Source organism: Mustela lutreola, chromosome 2 (genome assembly GCF_030435805.1).
Source record: "Mustela lutreola isolate mMusLut2 chromosome 2, mMusLut2.pri, whole genome shotgun sequence".
In the NCBI taxonomy this organism is placed as follows: Eukaryota; Metazoa; Chordata; class Mammalia; order Carnivora; family Mustelidae; genus Mustela; species Mustela lutreola.
This window is the reverse complement of record NC_081291.1, coordinates 83,917,070-83,940,704: the sequence shown is the minus strand read 5'-3', so window position 1 is coordinate 83,940,704 and position 23,635 is coordinate 83,917,070.

The following is a 23,635-nucleotide window of genomic DNA, read 5'->3' as shown; positions in this document are numbered from 1 at the left end:
GTCAGAATTCAGGTCCTAATAGTACTTACTGGCTGAGGGACTGTGGGCCACTACTTATCTTCTCAGAGCTCGTTTCTTTTCTGCAGCAACAGAGATTAGTATGGTCCTCTGTAGTATTAGGATTAAGGGGAAAGAACATTGTGTTCAGCAGAGAGCGGAGTCTCCATAAAACTCTGTCTGCAGTGGGAGAAAAGTGTCAGATCCTGAGGCTAAGAGTCCTCCTTGAAGCCCCAGGGCATTTCAGAGATGCTTGAGCTAGTAATACTCAATCCTCCTAACATATGTTTACAATCTCTCTCTCTCTCTTTCCAGAAGATCCACTTCCCCCTTTGTGTTCAAAATTATACATTTAGGGGCACCTGGGTCGCTCAGTCAGTTAAGCGTCTGACTCTTGATTTCAGCTCAGGTCATGATCCCGGGGTCCTGGGATTGGAGCCCCACATCAGGCTCCTTGCTCAGCAGAGAAGCCTGCTTCTCCCTCTGCCCCTGCCCCTGCTTATGCTTTCTCTCTCTCTCAAATAAATAAATAAATAACATCTTACAAAAAATAAAACTATGCATTTAAAATATTGCTTACTAAAATTACCTGACCAGGGGCGCCTGGGTGGCTCAGTGGGTTAAAACCTCTGCCTTCGGCTCAGGTCATGATCCCAGGGTCCTGGGATGGAGCCCTGCATCGGGCTCTCTGCTCAGCGGGGAGCCTGCTTTCTCCAATCTCTCTGCCTGCTTCTCTGCCTACTTGTGATCTCTGTCAAATAAATAAATAAAATCTTAAAAAATAGATAAATAAAATAAAATTACCTAACCAGAAGACTCACCAGGAGGCATGTTAAAAATTCACATTCCAGGGCCTCATCCTAGACTCACTGAATTCAGCTCTACTGCAGGAAGACATGGGAAAGGGGGTTCTCTAATTACCAGTCCCAGATGGCTGTTAAATTAGAAAAGTTTAGGACACAGAGCATTAGAGCAGCTCTTCTTCAACCTTAATGGGCATGCCAAAACCTGGGGATTTGCTGAAATGCAGACTCTGGGTCAGCCAGCTGGTTGGACCTGAACGTCTGCATTCTCACAAGCTCCTAGGAGTTCCCCATGTGGCTGGTTGGGGAACCACACTCTGAGCAGCAGGAGTAACTAACAGGCTTACGGGAACTTGAATTTAGAGGCCTTAGTTATAATCCTCAGGGTCTGTCCACGTTGTACAGTCTTTGCTAGACTTTTTTCACATTTGTGTTCTTTCACTATCAGAACAACCATATGAGACGGGCATTTAGCCTCGTTTTACATACGAGGGCCCCCCTCACATGGGAGTCAGGCCGACTTCTGCAGTTTCCCATGGATGCCTGTTTAGAAAAGCTAAGTTCCAAAAGCATGCTCACTCATGCCTTCAGAGCAGTTGTGCCCACATAGAGCTGCTAATGACACCCCAAAGGAGAAGAGAAAGTCTGGGCACACTGTGGTTTCCTCCACCTGCCTGGGGCTGGGTTTCTGGTCATGGAGGAGTTTGAGTATGGCACTTTCAAACTGTGTCATCCCTTAAAGAACTTTCCACTCTGGCGTCTCCCCTTCCTGGGGCCTGAAGGGTCCCCCGTCCACAGGCAGATCCACTCCGTTGGATGGATCTGTCACTACTCTCCTACTTTTGTGATTTTATGTTTCCTTTCCCTTTCACCCAGGTACACACACTCTTCTTTTTAACTTTTTACTTTGAAATAATTTCAGAGAACAGTATAAATAGTAAAATGATGTAGATGTTTTGAAAACCAATTTGGCAGTTTCTTAGAAAATTAAACATGACTTTACCGTATGAACTAGCAATTCCACTCCTAGGTATGTGCCCAGAAGAACTGAAGACTTCACAGTAACCCAAAGGGAAGAACAACCCAAATGTCCGTTGATGGATATATGGGTAAGCAAAATGTAGTATATATATATATATATATATATATATATATATATACTCAATGGAATATTATTCAACCATAAAAAGATACGCTGTTCTTTTTTTTCCTTAAGATTTTACTTATTTGAGAGAGAAAGAGCTAGAGAGAAAGAGGGCACGAGCAGCAGGGAGAGGCAGAGGGAGAGGGAGAAGCAGGCTCCCTGCTGAGGAGGGAGCCGGGTGTGGGGCTCCATCCCAGGACCCTGGGATCATGACCTGAGCTGAAAGCAGATGCTTAACCGATTGAGCCACCCAGGCGTCCCAAAATGAAGTTCTGATACATTCTACAGTGTGGATGAGCGTCAAAAACACTGTGATAAGTAAAAGAAGCCAGACATAAAAGGCCACATAGCGTGTTATCCTATTTTTAAGAAATATCCAGAATAGATAAATCTGTAGATACAGAAATTAAAGTGGTGGTTGCCAGGGACTCAGGGGGAGGAAGTAACTGTTTAATGGGTATGAGGTTTTTAGCACCCTGGCTGGCTCAGTTGGTAGGGCATGAGACTCTTAATCTTGAGGTTGTAAGTTCACACCCCCACTGGACATCAAGCTTACATTAAAAAGAAAAAGCAAAAAAGAAAAATGGGCATAAAATTTTCTTTTGGGCTGGTGAAATGTTTTGAAACAAGATAGAGGTAGTGGTTGCATATTATTGTGAATGTATTCAGTGTCCCTGATTTGTATACCTTTAAATGGTTAACTTCGTGTTATGTGAATTTTACCTCATTTTTTAAAACTGCACTAAGGCTTATGGGAATATATCTAGATATATATTTTTTCTTTTTCTGAACTATTTATGCCAACCAAATATTTCAGCATGCGTCTCCTAAGAACAAAGACATCTTACATAACTCTGATAAAATTATCAAATTGAGGAAATTTAACATTAATGCAATACTATTATCTAAGCGACAGTCCACATGCAATTTTTGCCAATTTTGCAGCAATGTCATTCACAGCAATTTTCCTCTCAATTCAGTATCTAGGATTGTACGATGCATTTAGTTGTCAAGTCTCTTTATTCTCCTTTAATCTGGAACCGTCTTTCAGCCTTTAAATTTCTTTTTCTTTTTTTCTTTTTGGTCTTTCCTGACATTGCCATTTTTGAAGAGTGTAGGCCTGCTGTTTTGTGGACTGTCTCTCAGTTTGGGTCTGTCCGATGTTTCCTCATGATTCAGGCTGTGTATTTCTGGCAGGAATAGCCCACAGTGATGCTGTCCTTCTTGATGCATCCCATCAATTTGTCCCATTACTGAAGATGTCCACTTTAATCACTTGGTTCAGGTAGTGTCTGCCAGGTTTCTCCACCGTAGAACTACCATTTTTTTTTTCTTTTTGTATTTAATAATAACAAATCGTGTTTTTAAGGTCTAACAAAACTAATACATAAAATCATTTTTTTAATGCCAGCTGCTATTTTTCTCACTCGTTCATTTCATTCCATCTCTACTTAGTACAGGGAAAGCTATGATATTTATCAGAATTCACAATTTATGAATTTATAAATTTATGATACTTCTTACCCAAAGAACTCATTGGGTAGGAAGTTCCCAATTTATGATACTTCGTTTATGAAGTAAATTTATGATACTTCCTACCCAAAACTTTATGATACTTCCTACCCAAAGAACTCATTGCTTTTTGCGGGGTGACAGGTTCCAAGTTCCCCAAATTCTAGAGTACCGATTCTAGAGTACCGATTAACTATTTATCAATTTTGTAAGCTGAACATAAGAGAGAGCTATATGAGAATCGAGGATAGAATAGAATCATTTTGGCCGTGGAAACCAAGCAGTTGTTAAACTGTCTTGCAAACAGTAGAGCTAATGAGTCTGGAATATTTAACTGCAGAGAATGGAAATAATATACAGGCTAATGCGTAGATTTTTGTTATAAAACCTGTTTCAATATTTTGTGCTTCTCAAATGATAATAGCTTTTTCTTTAGTTGAATATCTTTAATGGACTGATTCTTTGGAATAGCAGGATAAAACTAGAATTTAAATGACCTGAGAGAACACTGACAAGTAAGTACCCATGTTGGAAACATGGTTAAGCTGTGTTGTAGGACTGTGAGTGCACTTGGCCTCCCCTAGTCACTTTCCCATACGTGACTAATCTTTATTGTCTCCATCATGAATTGTCAAAAGAAGGGGGGGGAGGCACACCGACAAAAATATATTTCTTGTGCAACTTCCAAGTATTTCTCTCACTCTGTCACTTTACTAATTTTGAGTGCTAGAAAAATGATAAAATATAACATAATTAAAGAACACATGATTATGCCTCAGTTATTTGAAAAGATGGTTTCCATTCTATGATTGGCCTGATTTTCATAATTTTGGATTGATTTTACTATTAGAATCACCTATTTTACTGCAAAAAGAATTGTGTGCGTGTATGGTTTTTTTGTATCACTCAGATTCTAATAATTTCACAGTAGCTTAAAATAAGTGCACTGATCCACTCATGTTTTCAGTGCCTCTTTCGAGGAAAGATGAGGCCCCAGGCTCCTGAGAAAATCACATGAGTAGGAAGCCCAAGAAGGGGAGTCAATGGGTGTTTTAATTGCTTTCTAAATTAAAAAAAAAAAAAAAAAACTTATATCTGGTTACATCTCTGGGCCTGCCAGCCATGATGTAATTTTAAAAACAATTATTATTTTGTACTATTTAAGTATATGTACTATTTACATGTTCACCATAGAAAAGGTAAAATATAGCACAATAAAAGAAAAAATTATTCATAAATCACATGCAAAAATAATTATATGCAAATATTTGTATATATGAAATTTTAAGGCATGTTGTGTTCCCTTTTATATGGTGAAATTTATATGTATGTTATGCAATTTTTATATATATAACGTAATTTATATTTTATTTCATCCATCATTTCAAGATAAAAGCTATGATTACACTACTTTTCTTTTTTTTGTTGTTAAGATTTTAATTATTTATTTGACAGAGAGACACACACAGCAAGAGAGGGAACACAAGCAGGGGGAGTGGAAGAGGGAGAAGCAGGCTTCCCGCTCAGCAGGGAACCCAATGTGGGACTCAATCCCAGGAACCTGGTCATGACCTGAGCCAAAGGAAGACACTTAACAACTGAGACACCCAGGTGCTCCAATACTCACCTTTCAAAATATAACAGGATTCTTAGAGGGTATAGCAAATGTTGCCATTGCTCCACTCAGAACCCCTGAACATTTTGGTGTACTTCAGACTGGCTCCCAAAGTCTACCCCCTATATCTTTGTATCTTTGTGAGCCTGAGCCTTTGGGGCGTGAAAATCCACTTTGCCTGTGAACATGACAAGTCAGAAATGTCTGAGAGTTGACCCCCCACCTTAGGAGGCTCTTCACATGTGACTGACGTATGGAGTGTAAGTAACCCAGCTCCCTCACCTCTTGGCCAGGATGATTGTGACCTCTGTGTTCTATACAACTTTCTTTTTCTTTTTTAAGATTTTATTTATTTGCCTGAAAGAGAGCACTAGCAGAGGGAGCAGCAGGCAGAGCAGGCAGAGCAGGCAGAGGGAGAAGCAGACTCCCCACTGAGCAAGGAGCCTGATGCAGGGCTCAATCCCAGGACCCTCAGATCATGACCTGACCCGAAGGCAGATGCTTAACGACTCAGCCACCCAGGCACCCCTCTATACTGCTTTCTGGAGTTACCCTACAGGCTGGCTCTTCTGTTGTCCACTGTGGTAGCTGGCTTAAAAATTTATCTTTTTAGCGACATCTGGGTGGCTCAGTCATTAAGCATCTGCCTTCGGCTCAGGTCATGATCCCAGGGTCCTAGGATCGAGCCGCATATCAGGCTCCCTGCTCTGCAGGAAGCCTGCTTCTCCCTGTCCCACTCCCCCTGCTTGTGTTCCCTCTCTTACTGTGTCTCTCTCTGTCAAATAAATAAATAAAATCTTAAAAAAAAAAAGGACCTATATACAAATGTTATAAGATAAGTAGTTATAAGATAAATAAATCTTAGGGATATAGCGTACAGCATGGTTAACATTATAGTTAACAACACTGTGTTGTATATTGGAGAGTTGCTAAGAGAATAGACTGAAATATTCTCACCAGAACAAAAAAAAAAATGTGTTACTATGTGTAGTGATGGATGTTAAGTAAACTTACTGTGGTCATCCTTTCTAATATATGCACATATCAAATCATTCTGTTGTGCACCTAAAACTAATACAATACTATATACCAATTATACTTCAATTAAAAAAAAAAAAAAGTTTTCCCAAAGAGCTTCTCCATCCCTTCTGCCATGTGAGGACACAAGGAGAACATGGCCAGCCATCTGTGAGCCAAGAGCAGGCTCTCACCAGAATCTTCTGGCACTGAATCTTCAGGCACCTTGATCTTGGACTTCTCGGCCTCCAGAACTGTGAAAAATAAGTTTCTGTTGTGTAGAAGCTACCCAGTGAATGGTATTCCATTACAGCAGCCTGAATGGAGTAAACAGTTGCCTGCTGTCTCTTTTCTCAGGCCTGTGCCTGTGCCTCTCAAATCACTAACTACACTGACTCCTTCCCTTAGGGTAGACTTCTGGGGGTGGGGACGGGGGGGGGGGGCGGTGGCAGAAAGAAAAGCAACTTGCCAAAGTAACTAACAGAGCCAAGATTAGAACTGTAAACCGCTCCAGAGCCAACTCTCATAACTTCTGGATGAATGGCTTCCCCAATTTGGGGATGCCCACAGGGATCCTCAACTTTGGATTAGCAGGGATCAAAAGGTGCAGGGAGGAGGTAGCTTTCTCAGGCACTGTTAAAAAGGCCCCACTGTGGGACGCCTGGGTGGCTCAGTTGGTTAAGCAGCTGCCTTCGGCTCAGGTCATGATCCCAGCGTCCTGGGATCGAGTCCCACATTGGGCTCCTTGCTCCGCAGGGAGCCTGCTTCTTCCCTCTGACTCTGCCTTCCACTCTGTCTGCCTGTGCTTGCTCTCACTCTCTCTCTCTCTTACAAATAAATAAATAAAATCTTAAAAAAAAAAAAAAAAAAAAAGGCCCCACTGCTCAGCCCACAGAATTTGCCACCACCGCCAAGGCCACCCCAGCAAAGAAGACCTTCCTCATCAGCCCTGTGTCATGCTTGTGAGACCACACCTTGTTTCACACTCACTCCTCCATACTTAATGCCCGGATCGGGGCAGTCAGAGCGCGTGAGCCAGCCAGAGGGCATGGAGTGATCTGAGGCTCATACCTAGGCAGTGCATGGGCTGCTTGAAACAGAAGCAATGGCTGTTTTTGTTCTTGAACAGTGTTCCTGTTGCCTTGGGCTGGCAGAAGCCGTGGCTTTGCCCTCCATGCGGCAGATGGGCAGAAAGTTTGGGCAGTCTGCATGCCTGGCGCAAAGCCCCAAAGGACACACAAATGTCTTTGTGGTGGATGCCAGGGCTGAACCCTGCCACAGAGAGCCGTGTGATGTCCTTTAGAAAGGACAAGGCATCTTTCCTTTCAAAGGAAAACCCATGTTTCAGAACCACTAGGGAGTAAGTAGCTAGACAACATGAAATCATTATCCTTTGTCCCTCTGGGACGGAGTGTGAGGTTGCAAATTTCCCAAGGAAAGCATGTGATTCCTTTCGTAAAGCATGATTCATTCCAGAAAAGTCCACTTTGTTCTCCTAGTGACAGGGAATTAGAATCAGTATCTTGAACATACAAACAGAGCAGCGTCCCCTATTATCACATAACAAAAAGAATCCAATTTTGTAAGAGAGAATTAGGAGGAATAATGGTGTTCATAGTTTTCTGAACATTCCAGTCTCAGCTTGTGGAAAGAACAATTTTATGTAAAAATATCTGTTTTACCGTAAAATCTAGTGGAGCCCTCATGGTGAACCCGTGGGTCATTACCTGAAATCCTCCTGTGCAGCCATGAACCTGATGAGAACAGAAGTTAGCTTCATTGGCTTTTCACAGCAGCTCATCTGGATTTGCAGGAAGGACTCAGGTTTGCGTGCAGCTCTAGCCCTCCACTCAGAGGCCAGCTTGCTCCCTGGAAGGTTCTGATACGGACTCTCTTCAGGATTATGATTAGCTGAAAGGTACCCAGGCCTTCCTCTTGCAAAAAGGCCTTCTCTCCTTTACCTTGTCCTCAGGTCCAGGCAATTAGACACTTTCTTTCTTCTTTCCTTCGAGCACCGTCCTCTCCACCTCCCTGCCTCTCAAGCCTAGAGCTGTCTTCCCAGCTTTCCTTTCCTTACTGCTATTGTCTTATATTGTATTTTGTAAATTCTACACCCGGTGTGGGGCTCAAACTCACAACCCCTGGATCAAGGGTCACATGCTCTACCAACTGAGCCAGCTGAGCACCCCTCCTTTCCGCTCTTGTAGAAAAACCCACATGCCCTTTTCACAGAAGGCTTTCACCACTAACTGCAGGAAAAATGAGTACGAGAAAGAGTATCAGAAAATATGGGAAAGAAGACTTTTTTTTGACAATCATCAAATTGCGGAAGGGCTATTGTGTAGATGAGATGAGGTCATGTAGAGGGGCACCTTGGGGGGCTCAGCTAGTTAAGCATCTGACTCTTGGTTTAGGTTTGGCTTGTGGTCTCAGGGTCAGGGGATTAAGCCCCCACTTTGGGCTCCACAGTCAGCTTGGAATCTACTCGGGATTCTCTCTTTTCCTTTCCCTCTGCGCCTCCCCCTCCACTCTCTCTCTGTCTCTCAAATAAATAAATAAATCTTAAACAAATAAATGGGCTCATATACAAAAAGTAGGCAACCCAAGGAAGAGAAAGAAATGGTAGAGTGACAAATATGGGATATGCTGATAAGGGACTTGCTCAGCTGAGCTGTGTCGGCAATAACAGCCACCTCCTAATGTTCTCACACTAAGAGTTTAAATCAGAGCTGTCCAGTACAAATGCAATGCAAACTACATATGTAATAATACACTTTTTAGCAGTCCTATTTTAAAAGGTAAATAGGAAAAGGTAAGCTTCATTTTAATAACATTTTTAAACCACGTTATCATTTCAACATGTAACCAATATAAAAACCTCATGACATAGTTTGCAGTCTATTTTTAATATGAACTCTATGAAACCTGATCTGTGTTTTACACTTCACATGTCTCAGTTTGGACTGTCCATGTTTTACTCTATAGTCACATATGATCATTGCTGTCATAACAGACAGCTTAGGTCTAACACATCTTATTCTGTCCTCTCTCCAAAATGAGAACCATTACTGCACCCCTGGTACCAATGAGGAAACTGAGGCCGAGAGCCATTCAGTAACTTGTCAAAGTGGTCAGCAATGAATAAGGATTTCATTTCTTAAAAGATTTTATTTTATTTATTTATTTTATTTTATTTTTTAAAGATTTTATTTATCTATTTGACAGACAGAGATCACAAGTAGGCAGAGAGAGAGAGAGAGAGGGAAGCAGGCTTCCTGCGGAGCAGGGAGCCCGATGCGGGGCTCGATCCCAGGACCCTGAGATCATGACCCGAGCCGAAGGCAGCAGCCCAAACCACTGAGCCACCCAGGCGCCCCTATTTATTTATTTATTTTCAAGAGAGAGAGAGCACAAGCGGGTTGGAGAGGGACAGAGGGAAAAGCAGATTCCCTACAGAGCAGGGAGCCTGATGCAGGCAGGACTCGATCCCAGGATCCTGGGATCATGACCTGAGCTGAAAGCAGCCTCTCACCTGACTGAGCCTCCCAGGCACTCTAGAAGTTTCACCATTAAACAGAATCCCATTTGAATCCTGGCTCTGCCACTTCCAACTTCCAGGACCTCTGGTAACTTGCTTAAAGTCTCCCAGCCTCAATTTCCCCATAATTAGAACGAAAGAAATAAAATAATACCTACTACTAGAGTGGCTAAAGGATTAGAGATCGTGGATGCAGAGACCTATCAAGTAGCTAGCACATAAAAACAGCTTACTAGATACTGGCTATTCTGATACAAAGGACTGAGCAAAACGTCTCTGTGCAGGGGACATGAAGACTGCTTCTTTGGGTCTAAGAGCTGAAAATGCGCTCCCTGATGTCAGTCTTTCCCCTGCACCTAGCACCCTCTTACCCCCAGCTGTCTGCCACAGACCCAGACTGCCCAGCCCAGCAGTTCTTGCCTCCTGCTCAGCAGCACATCGCCCCTTCTGGAGCCAGGAATCGCTCGCCTCCCTGTCTTTCTCCCTGGGAGATTTGCTTTCTACCCAGTGACTGGTAAACTAATAGAATCTCAAAACGTCTGCACTAGTTATCTATCACAGCATCACAATGACCGTAAGACATTGTGGCTTAAAACAACAACATGTATTTTGCTCACAAATCTGCAACCCAGTCATAAATTAAAGTGTGCAGTTTGAGAGGGGTTTCATGTATCCATTCGGTGCCAGGCACCCTGCAGATTCTGTGAACGTGAAAAGAAATCTGATTGCATCCCTGCCTCTCACTGAGCCATGAATCTGGTAGAAGTCCTACAGAGCCGCCTCCATTCTGCTTCTGTGTTAGCCACTCCTCAGGGAGGTCACACCTCAGGAATTCCTTGTCAGTTTGTGGGGTCAATTTTTAATCGATGCAGCATCAATATCTTCACCTCCAAGGACTTTCAAACCCAAGCCTGTGTGGTGAGGCAGGGAAGATTATAATAGACAGAAGGGTTTGGGTGGGCCATCTGTGTTAGAAATGGACTGAAAGGAATTCCCATAAAGTAATTTCATTTGAATTCTGAAGGTGGATTTTTTTTTTTTTTTTAGCTTAAAAAACTTCACTGTGGTTATTGTTCTCCATAATTGTACTTTGACAAGACCAGTGCTCTAACCTCTGAGCTACGGAACTAACTGCTGTCACTGTACTTTTCAATGTTCTCTGTTCTACTTGAAGTAAAAATAGTTCATTTACAAAGTTCAACATCTTCTAGGGGCTTTGGTTCATGAAAGCTGACTCAGCATGTGTTTCTAACTCTTCCCCACCTAAGTCCCACTGAAGTGGCAGAGGAATTATAACAATCCCATGAGCCTGTGCCGTGCTGGAAGCTGGAAAGGGTGCCGCCAAGAGACGAGAGCAGAAAGGAATTTTAAAGTGAGAGGAATAGCAAAACCTCATAAAACTGGACTCAGCTCTATGGAACCCAAAGAAAGCGTCTTCCCCCAAAAGTGAAATTTCCCATGGGACACCTGGGTGGCTCAGTTGGTTAAGCAGCTGCCTTCAGCTCAGGGTCATGATCCCAGCGCCCTGGGATCGAGTCCCACATCAGGCTCCTTGCTCAGCAGGGAGCCTGCTTCTCCCTCTGCCTCTGCCTGCCATTCTGTCTGCCTGTGCTCGCTCTCTCTCCCTCTCTCTCTCTCTGATAAATAAATAAATAAATAAATCTAAAAAAAAAAAAAAAAAAAAAAAAAAAAAAAAAAGAAATTTCCCAGAAGCATCATGGAAAACCCCCAAGAAAAGAGGCAGCAAGAGCTAGGGAAAGGATTGAGCTGTAGGTAGACAACTTGACAACTTTTAAAAGGCAGCAAAACTTGGCTTTGCTTGTCAGAGGCTGACTCTGGCCCAGGTAAGCTCTGCCGCAGTGAGGAACAGGGAGCTCCATATCTAGAAGACATTGGAAAGGAAAGGCCACCTAGTGGCACTCCCTACCTCTCTGGTCTCACAGTCACTGGAGCAAAAACTCACCTTGTCAGAACATGCATTGGCTGGCATGTGTACAGGGAGTGTCTTACTGGATCTAGACCATCATCTACAAATATAAACCAAAAAACTCAACTTTACCAGATACTTGAGGAAAATCACTAGTGCAGGAGAAAGTCATCTAAATTGGTACAAGAATGGGAAGAAAGCCTTAATTATGTATTTCAAGTCTCCTCAGATGGTCACAGTTAGCAGACCAAGAACAGATAAGGAGAAAGTATGTGAAAGTAAGTAAAGAAAGGATTATTATCCGGGGAACCTGGGTGGTGCAGTCAGTTAAGCAAGCTTCCAACTCTTGGTTCCAGCTCAGGTCCTGATCTCAGAGTTGTGAGATGGAACCCAATGCATGGCTCTGTGCTCAGTGTGGAATCCTCTTGTGGGTCTCTCTCCCTCCCGCTCATGCTCTCTCTCCCTTTCTCAAATGAATAAGTATATCTTTTTTTAAAAAGAGAAAGGATTATTATCTATAACAAGCAAAGAGATTCTATAAATCAGTAAATGAAAAAACAAACTTCCTGCTAGAAAAATGGGCAAAGGATAATTATAGGTCATTCATATTTTAAAAAGTGGTCTATAAATGGAAATGCTCAATTTCAATATTTGGGGTTTTTTGTTTTCATTTTTTTTTTCTTAAGATTTTTTTTCTTAAGATTTCATTGATTTAGGGGAATCTGGGCGGCTCAGCCTGTTGAACGTCTGCCTTCAGCTCAGGTCATGATCCCAGCATCCTGGGATTGAGTCCCACGTCAGGCTCTGGGCAGGGAGCCTGCTTCTCCCTCTCCCTCTGCCCGCCGCTCGCCTTTCTTGTGCTCTCTCTCTCCCTTTGTCAAAAAATTACATAAATCTTTTTTAAAAGATTAGTATGTTCTCAACAGATTGAGAGAAAGAACATGAGCCGGAGGAGGGACAGAGGGAAAAGCTGACTGCCCGCTGAGCACAGAGCTCCACCTGGGCGCTCCATCCCAGAACCCTGAGATCATGATCTGAGCTGAAGTCAGACACTTAACTGACTGAGCCACCCAGGCGCCCCTCAGTTTCATTGTTAACTAAGAAAATACAAATTAAATAAGGTATATTTTTGTTTATCAAATTGGGTAAATTTAAAAGGTTGATCAAATACATTTTTGGTGAAGGTGCATAAGAAGGAGCTCACATGCTATTGGAGGCAAAGCTCTTTTTCGAAGGCAATTTGGCAATACCTATGACAATTTTAAATGCTCCTAGCCTCTAACCTAGCAATTCTGCTTTAGGTAATCCAAACTCCAGAAATGTTTGCATGTATGCACAGAGATACATGTAGAGGAAAGTTTGTTGCTTTAGTCTTTTTAATAGTAAAAAACAAAAGAACGGAAAGCCACATGTCCTACGGTACAGGCACAATTCAGTACACATGGTACATACAAGTATGATGTACATACACAACGCTGTCACATTTTTTTAAAGTGGCCAGTCTACATATTCTGACATGGAAAGATTTCTAAATTGTACCTATGTAGTACAAAGCAAAACAGACACAAACAAATACATCGAGTGCGACCTCATTGCCTTCATTCATTCAGCAAATGTGTTGACCAATGCCTGTCTGTTGGGCCCTGGAATGAGGCTGGGGATTCCAAGTGAAGGTGACCTTCTAGTGGGTGTGTGAGATGATTATTAAATACATACATTAACAAGACGATTACAGATTGTGATGAGCTCCATGAAAGAATAACTTGGGGGATGAAAGAGTGATTGGGGAAGGGAAAGTTCCTTGGAAGAGGTGACTTTTTTAAGATACTGAAGGATGAGAATGATTTGGCTAAGTGGGGAGTTGTAAGAGGACACTCTTGGGCAGAGGGAAAGGGAGCATGGTGTGAGAGAGAAGAGGCAGGAGAGGACCTAAGACACTGGTCCACGAACAGGGGATTGGAAATCAGCCTTTGGAGCAGTGACAGTGCTGCCAAGTCAAAGCTGCAAGCAAGGGGATTGGGGGGGGGGGGTAGATAGTGGGGAGGGACGACGAGTAGATGGGGGGAGGGGCAACAAGTTCTGACAAGCTGGGGTACTAAATGACTCCTGATGCACTTGCTGCCACTACCAAGAACAAGGACAGGAGACAAACGGAGAGGAAGACAGTTAAGCTGAGAGATTAAATCCTCAATGAATAAAGTGCAAAAAGCAGCCAGCTGGTTGATGGCAGCATGGAGCCGTGCCAAGGGGTAGAGAAAGCTGTCAAGACCTTCCAAAGTCATTTAGGTCTTTGAGAGAGAAAGAAGGTGGAATGGTTTTGGCCATAGCTCTGGGGAGTAAAGTGGACCACTAGTCCCCTTCTGTCCCTAATGGACTACTTTGTTTGTTTGTTTATTTGTTTAATGCATAGAAAATGGTCTGGAATGATATGCTCCAACCTAGAAACATGGCTCCTTTGGGTGTGAAAACTTCTCTTTTGACTCAAGCACTTTTGTTTGTTTGTTTGGTTGGTTGGTTGGTTTTTTTGTTTTCTTTTCCTTTTTTTTTTTTTTAGATTTTTACATATTTATTTGACAGAAAGCGCACAAGCAGGGGGAGCAGTGAGTAAAAGGAGATGCAGACTCCTCACCGGGAGCCCCATGTGGGACTTGATCCCATGACTCCGGGATCATGACCTGAGCCGAAGGCAGACGCTTAACTAAATGAGCCACCCAGGCACCTCTGTTTGTTTCTTTTTAACAATGAGTGTCTATGAATGCAAACATGCATTTGAGAGTTTTTTAAACAGTGAAAATAAATGATAGGATTAAGGATGGGGAGGGAGAAGCCAACATAAACATTATACCACCCCCATCACAACTATTAACAGAACAATTTTCATGGACAGTAACAGGTCTCGGGGTATACAGGTTGGCATCACAGAGCTCCCCTAAATCCTATAAAATCAGCCACTAGACTTCTTTGATGGAGGAGTTACACTCACCTTCCTCTCACTGCTCTGATTCTAGAAATGAGCAGTTTAAAAAAAAAAACCAAAATGGGTCCAAAGGGGCCATTATAATTGATTGGATAGTCAAGATATTCTCAAATTTTAAAAGGAGACATCATTATGAATCTATCATCCTAAAACTTATCTTGACAAGATTAAAAAGAGTTATCTCTTGAAGCTGATAATAAAAAAAAAGAAAGAAAGAAAAGAAAAGAAAAAGGAAAGTTTGTGAAATGTTGGCTGTCTCTGAGTCAGTCTCTATTATGATAAAGTGCAGTTATCTTTGGCTGTTTGCTTCTCCTCAGTCCCCTATCTGCCTTCCTTTCTTGGTTCTCAGACCATTCCAGGAGAAAGAACTGTCTCAGTGCCAAAATCTTTGAGGAACCATCTCCCTGCGACCTGGCAGCCTTTGTATGTTTTGAATGGGTGTGGTTCTTGCCTGCAGGTGGGTTATGATCCAGCCATGTGTCTCAGGAGGAGTGAAGACTTTACAAGGCCACTCTGTTCTCCTCTCCAAATGTAATGAATCAGCATATCTGTGGGTGGGGCTTGGGAATCTCTACACTTTTAACAAGATTCCCCAGGCGATTCTCTTCTGCTTAGTGAAGTTTGGCAAATACTGAACTAGGGGCTTGACGGAGGTAACTGGGGGTCATTTCAGAGGTAGAACCACCAGCAAGCATGTAGCTCTCGCTATGACTTCCCTCCTTCTTGGGCATGCCGCTTGACAGGTGACATTCATGAAATTATATACTTAATAATAGAAAGATGTAGAGGAAATTATCAAACCAAAGTTGTTGCATTGTCATTTGTTGCATTTTTTTTTTGAAGCAAGCGAAACTGAAACATAGTATATCCATTATGTTGAGTTTTACATGAAATAATGGAGGTTCAATTTCTTTTTTTAAGTCAAGAAGTCATCTCTCAAATCTCTGAATGGTCTGAACGCTGGCATTTAATCTTTAGATCCTGTAACCTGTCTTAAAGTCCAGTCAAAACCTGAAAAAACAAGGCCAGATGTTCTCCCATATACACACCTGATATTTGGCCCTCCTGAAAATAAACCAAGAAACTCAAGACACGTGAGGCAGAATCAGATACCAGCAATTACATAGCCTTGTTTGTGGAACAAATGAAAAAAATTATTACATGTTTTATTGCACTTCACAATCTATTTACAACTGCCTAGTCATTCCGAGTTTTTGAAATGAAAAGCCCTGTAATAAAAAAATAATAGAGGGGGTACTCTATTGGAAAAATGGTAATGGAACTGTAAGAAAGAATAATAAATTATACCATTGTTGTTCTTTAGTAATCATTCAATAGTCACACAAAAAAAATTAGGATTCAGGCACAGTTCTAGGTACTCAACAACAGCAGTAAATGAAACTAAACAAGCATGTTTGTTCTCATGGAGATTCTAGTTGGGAAGGAGATAAATAAATAAATATGGAGAATATCATGTGGTAAGAGAAGCTATGAAGAAAATTAAGGCAGGGTTAGAGGGCAGAAAGTGAGGAAAGGTTTATTTTGGGGAGGAGAGAATGTAACTAATTTAGGCGGGCCTTTGCGGGGAGGAGCCAAGGTGACATTTGAGCAGAAACAAAGGAGTTAGGGAGCAGAGCGAGGCAAGCAACTAGAGCGGGGAGGGTGGAGGTGAGAAGTGGGAGCATATGGATCTGTTCTGGTTGACAGATCAGCAAGAGCAAAAGTCCTGAGGCAGAAGTGTGCTGGGTACCTTTTTTTAAAAGATTGATAGAGGGGCGCCTGGGTGGCTCAGTGGGTTAAGGCTCTGCCTTCAGCTCAGGTTATGATCTCAGAGTCCTGGGATCCAGCCCCGCATCGGGCTCTCTGCTCAGCGGGAGCCTCCTTTCCCGTCTCTCACTGCTTGCTGCTCTGCCTACTTGTGATTTCTGTCTGTCAAATAAATAAAATAAGATCTTTTAAAAAAAAAGATTGATAGATTGACTGATTGATTTTAGAGAGAGTGGGAACGGTGTGGTGGGCAGGGGGTGGGGGACAAAGGGAGAGAAACCTCAGACTCCCCGATGAGCAGGAAGCCCGACATTCCTCCAAAGTGGAGCTTAATCTCAGGACTATGAGATCACGACCTGAAATCATGAGTCAGACAAGTAACTGCTTAACTTACTGAGCCACTCAGGTGCATTTAAGAAATAGCTAGGGGGGGTGCCTGGGTGGCCCCCTGGGTGGCCGCCTGTGTGGGTTAAAGCCTCTGTCTTCAGCTCGGGTCATGATCCCAGGGTCCTGGGATCGAGGCAGTATCAGGCCCTCTGCTCATCAGGGAACCTGCTTCCTACTCTCTCTCTCTGCTTACCTCTCTGCCTACTTGTGATCTCTCTCTGTCAAATAAATAAATAAAATCTTTAAAAAAAAAAAAAGAAAAGAAAAGAAAAAGAAACAACTAGGAGCCTGTTCAAGGGGAAAAGTAACAGGATGAAATCAGGAAGGTGGCTGGGATTGTGAGCTCATATAGGACCCGGTAGATTTATTTAGATTTAGATTCGGCCCAGAGCTAAAAAGCCATTGGAGAAGTGACCTAATATGACTTATGATTTGCAGATTCAGAACAGTAAAGAGGTCACGGGTAGAAGCAGAGAGACTGATCCGGGGCCACAGGCCGGAATCCACGTGAGAGGTGAGGACAGTTGACAGGGAGGGCAGCTGTGAAGGTGGTGAAAAGTGCTTCCTCTTGGTTGTCAACTAAAGAGCTGACTGGGAAAAGATTTCTCTGTAAAGACATGACCTGTAACAAACCCATGTTTCTTGAGTCACCTTCTGGTTAGGTGTGCCCTCTGCCCTGACCAGTTTAGCTCTTCTAAAGGAAGAATTCTTCTGGGTTTTGGGAAACCAGGGAAATCTCCAAGTTGTGGGAGTCACACACTTTCCCATTCCAGATTAGTCTATTCTTGCCAAGGGAAACAATGTCACCCCCCAAAGACCTTTCCCTGGGAAGATTCCACTGACTGCTCTCTAATCCTTGGGTTTTCAAAGGCAAAAATCTCCTGGGGAAAATAGCCTCGATGAAGACACAACATCGGAATATTCGAAAGGACAGAGGACTCAGCTCAGCAAACTGGTTTAGCTAGAGTATTAATGATTATGGCAAACTGTAGAAAAACTCATCCCTAATATCCCAGCATCCTTATATTTGCAAAGCCTCTTAAATCAAACAGGTAGCCCTCCCAGGGATGCTTGGTATAGAAAACTGAAGACTGCTGCAAAGCAATAATCTTAGGGTAGAAGCTGCAGCATAGAGAGAGCATGTTTGGCCACAGTAGGGGTGGGAGAAGATGTCTGACTCCTATCAGTAGGAAGCTTCCCATCTTCTTTCTGCGCTTCATTCATGTATTTGTTCATTCATTAAATTAACTGATCCATTCATTCATCCGGCAGATTTATCAGATACCTACTCTGTGCCAGGCACAGTTCTGAGCTCTGGGGCACAGAGACTTAAAAAGAAAAGCAAAAACAAAAACCAGACAATGCCAACTGTGAAGGAATTTGCACAGTTGGAAGGCCACCTGTTATTCTGTGGCCCAGCACAAACGTGAGTCCTCTGCAGGGCCCCAAAGCCATGAACCTTGAGGGTCTCCTGTATGTGCCCTCAGTCCCTCAAGAGGCTGTCTCTCCAAACACGTGGGGTCTACCACTTCAGCACAGGGCAGTTCCCATTTTACTCCTTACTTGCAGTGGAAGGAATCAAAACTAGATGGAAAGAACTTTCTGATTTGGAGTCTGAGGCCTGGGAAGCAGCTTGTGTCTTCGCTGGTTGAAAAGTATTTTAAACCTGACCCCCAGGGGCGCCTGGATGGCTCAGTGGGTTAAGCCTCTGCCTTAGGCTCAGGTCATGATCTCAGGGTCCTGGGATCCAGCCCAGAATTGGGCTCTCAGCTCAGCGGGGAGCCTGCTTCCCCTTCTTTCTCTCTGCCTACTTGTGATCTCTGTCTCTCTCTGTCAAATAAATAAATAATTTAAAAATTAAAAAATAAAATAAAAAATAAAAATAAACCTGCCCCCCATGTAAATGTGAAGAGAAAAAAATTCAAGATGCAAACGCATACATACAGAATGATACCTATTTGATTAAAAAAAAAAAAGTATACACATACATATGTGAGGAGAAAATACTGAAAGGAAACACAGCTAAATGTTTCTGGGTTATCTCAGGAGATATAGGATATATGGGAGAATTTTTTGTGTTTCCTTTACCTTTCCTTCATTTTCCAAATTTCCCATACCCAGGGTGCATTACCTCTATTATTATTCAAAAGCAACTTTTTGCAAACTAGTTAATGATCTGCCACCACTTATGTAGTGCCACTTACTCAAACTTCAAAAATCCCTCTAGAAACCTTTGGAAAGCTGCCGCTGAAGTTCCTTGAATTCTCAACAGTGAGCTTGAGCTCATCTTCATTTTATCGATGAGCAACAGACTCAGGAAGGTAAACATCAGGTCCCAGGCGGGTCGGAACGAGAACGCATGCGCGCGCTGGCGGCTGCAGTATCCCTAGCAATATGGAGCCGCCCTAGAATGTGGGCACTCATCACCACACAGATTGGAAGCAGCCCCCACGTGTCATTGGTGCTGTTGGTCCACAGACCAAACAGGAATAGCAAGGACCTTAGAGGCTTTGGATCCCTTATCCCTCCGGGCCTCGGTTTCCCCAGCTGTCACTCAGGAACTCTAGTGTTTGCTCCAAGGGGGTGGTTATGATGGTAAAATGAAAAGACGTTATCTGTAGAGCATTTCGCACGCTGCCTAGTGGACATGAGAACTCAGAAATACTAGACGTTTTTCACAAACCCGGTGCTCCCTCCCCTACTTACACCATACTCTTCAATATCCGCCAGCTTTACTGGAATCTATCAATGCCTCTCTTATTCGAGCTGCCCCCAAGCACAGTCTCAACTCACCCACACGTAGATGTAAATATTGTCTAAGGGGCCTCTGTTTGCAAGAAGGCCCAGGAAAATACTAGGTCTTTCTTTGCTGCAGAAATTTACTTTGCTCTTTTTTAAAAAGGTAAGGGATCTTTGGATGAAATGTTTGCTTGGGGGCTGAGAATTAAAATTTATGTCCCTGAACCCATCAAAACAATTTGTTGTGAAAATTTCAGCTTTAAAAATTACTGCAAAGAACCCTGAAGGAAGAAAATGGGAGGGGGGAGGGGGCGTGTTGTTTGTTTGTCTCACAGACACTTCAGAGGGTTTCCTCTTCACACAGATGGAAGGAGAGGGTGGTGACAGGGAGCCAAGAGCACAGGGGAGGACACAGAGGGGGCAGTAAAGAAGACCCAAGAAAGAAGCCCTGTTTATAATCAACAAACTTTCTGCTTCACCATGTTAATTCTCTGAGATCTCAATATTGGAGGAACAGAGCTTCCTGGGCAAATGATGATTGTCTCACTAGCTCAAATAAATCCCAACAAGGAGGGAAAAACTAATTAGAATGGCTGAAAGACAATTCACCTGAGTTTTGTTTTCCTCTTCTTTACCCCATAAAGGATGGTTGGGGAGAAGAAGGTGGGATGCTGCCTCCTGATGATTGCTGGAATGTGCCCACCTGCGCCGGAGCTCAAGCCCAGCACTTCTCGAAGTGACGACTGTCTCCAGGCTGATTCAATGGCTTAATTAGACAATCTGGTTTTTGGCTGTCAGTCTAGACAGAGTCTTTTTTATTTTTTTTAAGGATTTTATTTATGCATTTGACAAAGATCACAAGTAAACAGAGAGAGGAGGAAGCAGGCCCCCCACTGAGCAGAGAACCTGATGCAGGGACTCAATCCCAGGACCCTGAGATCATGACCCGAGCCGAAGGCAGAGGCTTTACCCCACTGAGCCACCCAGGTGCCCCAAGTCTAGACAGAGTCTTGACTGAAGAATGGTTATGGCTGTGACTGAGATAAGGAAAGAGCAAGGAGATTCCAAAGGTTTGGGGGGCTTCCAGGGGCCTTTTTTTTTATTCTCTCAAGGTGTAGTCTGGCTGCTGGACTTCCATAGGTCCACCCACACAGCTCTGGCTACAGCGTGTTTTGTTCTAGTGGGTGGCATGAGGGACCCCTGAATTCTCTCCACAACATCACCCTTTTTGTATCATGCATTTAAGTCCATCCCACCAACTGGATACACAAAGGCTGCAAATATCAGGGGCTAATAAATGCACAATGATGACAGCATCAGAAAGCACTGAACAGTTTGCGGAACCCCACCCACGTGACCTTGTTTGATCCTTAGGACAACCCGTGAGGTATGGCTTAATAGCATCATTTTATAATTAAGAAAACAAGGATCAAAGATTAGGTGACAGGACCCAATCACACAGCAAGTGCAGTGTTGAATAATATTGAGGCAACCAAGTATGAAATGTGAAGTAAATAATATATCTAATACAGAATAAATAAACATTCCCCAACTTAATGATGAAGTTTAGTGAAATTTGTATTCTGGTCAGACTGAGGCTATTTTAGGCAAATGGCTTACTATTTAAGTACCTCTGTGTACTTTTCCACCTATGACTGGCTGGGCAGCTGTTTGCTCATTCACTCATTCATTCATTTATTCATTCAACAAATATGTATTGATTGGCTGCTGGGTGAAACCCCAGAGGTTGGGAAAGAAGACACCCTGCCCACCAGAGCTTTGAAGGGGAGGCGGAAAAGGGAGGGATGCCAAAGCAGCTGCAGACACCAGTGTGGCTGTAAGAATCTTCAAGAAGAACACCCACAGGCTGTTCAGGAGGGTGGGGAGGAAAGGGGGCCCTGGTAAGTGGTGAGAATCCTCTTCTGCTGCTGGTGCAGGAAATGTGAGTCTGAGTCCCAGCCTCTAAAGCTACATTTTGCAATCCAGTTTCTTGTGTTGCATTGCTCTCGGTTCAGCACAAGGGATTCTACTAAGTTATGAGTTTGCATGTTCTTAGGGTTTGAAATTCAGTTGAGGAAAATTGTTGTCGTTATTTATCGTCATCTGTGGGTAGCTGACCCACAGATGGGAGTCTGGGCTCTGGAGTCAGTCCTGAGTTTGACTTCTGGGCTCTGCCACCTAACATCGGTGTAACTGTTCCCAGTTACTTAAGGTAAGAGAGGTAACCTCTCTGTAAGACCAAATTTTCTCATCTATAAGTAGGTGATAATAAATGCAGCTACCTTATAGGGCAGTTGCAAAGATTAAGTGGAATAACGCAGGCGAAGTGCCTAAGACATAGAAAGCAATCAATACATCTCTGCTAGTAATTAGTAATAACACTGTATAAACCTTCCCCCTCCAAAAAAAGATCATCCTTAGGAGCTTTGAAGTGGAAATCATCTACGTGAAATTTTCAAGAACTTTTTTTCTCTTTATTATCATTCAGGTATGATAAAAGATAATTATGATTTTCAATTTTCTGATATGTTTACCTTACCACGGCTTGCTATAATTTTGGTGTCCCTCCCCTACATTGGGTTGATATATATATTTTTTAAAATCTATTCCAAAGATCTTACTTTTATGTAAATTATAATAAATATTTCAGGGTTAGAATGATCACAGTTACTAAATTAAACATGTTGTATTTCTGAGGGTACGTGGCTGGCTAAGTTGAAAAACCATGTGACTCTTGATCTTGAGGTCAGGGGTTTGAGCCCCATGTTGGTTGTAGAGATGACTTAAATAAATAAATAATCTATTTTAAAAAAAGCAAAACATTTTTTTACAGAAATAGCAGAACAGATCCTTCCAGAAACCACATGGCCTGTTAATATTGTTTTAGGACCAAGTAAGTGAAGCTATTTGGAAATCAATGTTTAAACATTTTTATGAAGTGAGCCATACGTCAAGTAAAACGGGACAAACGGAGGAGCATTGTAAAGAAAATACAGGATATCTGCTTATGGTGTTACTTCGTATGTCTATTTCCCTCTAGGCAAAGTTTATTTTTATTATTGTTGATGTGATTTCTTTTATTCCATTGTCAATACCACCAGCGCAGGTAAGTAATAAATGATTCTGATTGTTATTTTATATCCATATTGTATGTCTTCCCCTGCAAATGCCTATTCATTTCATGGATATGAAAGTAATAGAATAACATCAGTGAAAAACAGACAAAAAGACAAAGAAAAAAACGAAAAACAACATCCTCTCCATCCCCTACCACAACGACTGGTATTTCTGTGTTGATACTTGGCTTTTGTGTAGTACTCACGGTGATTTCCTGCACAGGCTCTGCGGTCGGGTGGTGGAGTTTGCATCCCGCCCCTCCTCTTAACCGTGTGTGACCTATGCAAAATCGCTTCACTCTCTGTGTGTGTCTGTTTCCTCACCTGCATAATAGAGATGATAGTAATAGTACTTATCTCTTTTGGCTAGTGTGACGATTAATTGGAAATTGGAATCATAAATTATTTAGTAGTATAATGGAATATTCCATTTCTAATAGTAAATGGAAAATTCTTGCATAAGGCTTGACATAGTGATTGCTCAATAAATCGTAATTATTCATTTTATTCTATTCTCCTGTGGTCCTTACCATAACCCTGTGAAAGTTACAGAGTTAGTACTGCTTTTCCTTCTCACAAGAGAACTGAGACCCATCTGAGAGGGAGGGTATATCACATTCACAGTTCTGGTCCAGTGGCTGTTTTTGTTGTTGTTGTTGTTGTTTTGTTTTGTTTTAAGATTTTATTTATTTGAGAAAGAGAGAGCATGAGTGGGGGAAAGGAAGTTGGGTGGTGGTGCAGATGAAGAGGGAGAAGCAGACTCCGTGCTGAGCAGGAAGCCAAGCTCAGGGCTCAGTCCCAGGACCCCGGGATCATGACTTGAGCCAAAGGCAGACCCTTAACCAACTGAGCCACCCAGGCGCCCCTCCAGTGATGTTTTTTTAAGACAAAGGAGAAATGGTACATGTTTCTGCTTCTCAGGAGATTCCTTTTAAGGGACAAGCATTCATTGCCTCTTGATGTAATGCAACAGGAAGTACGGTGCCACATATAACTTAACTCTCTTGGCGAAAAAGTTTAACTGGAATGAGCCACACCTCATTTACAGAATATAGGGGCACCTGTGTGGCTCAGTCGGTTAAGTGTCTGCCTTCGG